Below are 908 nucleotides of genomic sequence, written 5' to 3'. Positions count from 1 at the left end.
GAGCTCCAAGGAGATTATGTTGAAAAATAAAAAAAAATTTACCCAAAAAAAATTGTTTTTATACTTCATTCTAAGGACTTATTGAACTACCCTCGTAATTCGCAGCCTCGAACTATTTTCTACAAAGTCACTGTATAATTTGCATTCTGAAATAGGTTTGCTGATATGCCGAATACTCTATTTACGCTCACTTGTATTATTTTTATCTCTTCTCTAGAGTAATATCTTGATGTATATTCTTTTATTTCAGAAGATCATGGTGTGCTTTATATCACATCGCATTTTACTTCAGTCCTTGAAACAATGAATCTACTAAATTTCGATCAAACTCAAAATTTCCTAATTTTAGGCAAAATTTGAAAAAATATAAAGCACTTGATATATCTGGATAAGCCTCGAACTATTAGATAAAAAATTTCAATACATAATTTGTATCCTGCCTTTGACATAAAAATAAACTGATGAATTGCAATACATTGCGATTGAATTTACGGGAATATTATATACACTTATTTGGGATTATGATCTTTATCTTTAAACAACTTTATTGGAATTTAATTTTTATGGAAATGATACCAAACATTTTTGAAATCTCAAGCAATTTGTGTAATATTTTATTTAAACAGATGTTATTTCACACCTACAAGATACTTGTTATTTGAAACTTTCGATTCGTTTATTTTTTTTCATCCTGATAGAACTAAATTTAATTTAAAACATTAAATTCAAGAGATTTTGAAATTTCATTGATCAGATTTACGCTTAACTGTAATTGTTGATATTTCAAATTGATAACTAAATTTCCTAAGATTTAAATATTTTTCTACTCCTTTTATTCTTAATAACAAACTCAGTTTGCATTTTTAGTGAATCTGGCTTGGGAAATGATAGAAGGGACGTTCAGGAAA

Source organism: Belonocnema kinseyi, chromosome 5 (genome assembly GCF_010883055.1).
Source record: "Belonocnema kinseyi isolate 2016_QV_RU_SX_M_011 chromosome 5, B_treatae_v1, whole genome shotgun sequence".
NCBI lineage: Eukaryota > Metazoa > Arthropoda > Insecta > Hymenoptera > Cynipidae > Belonocnema > Belonocnema kinseyi.
This window is presented reverse-complemented; position numbering follows the sequence as displayed.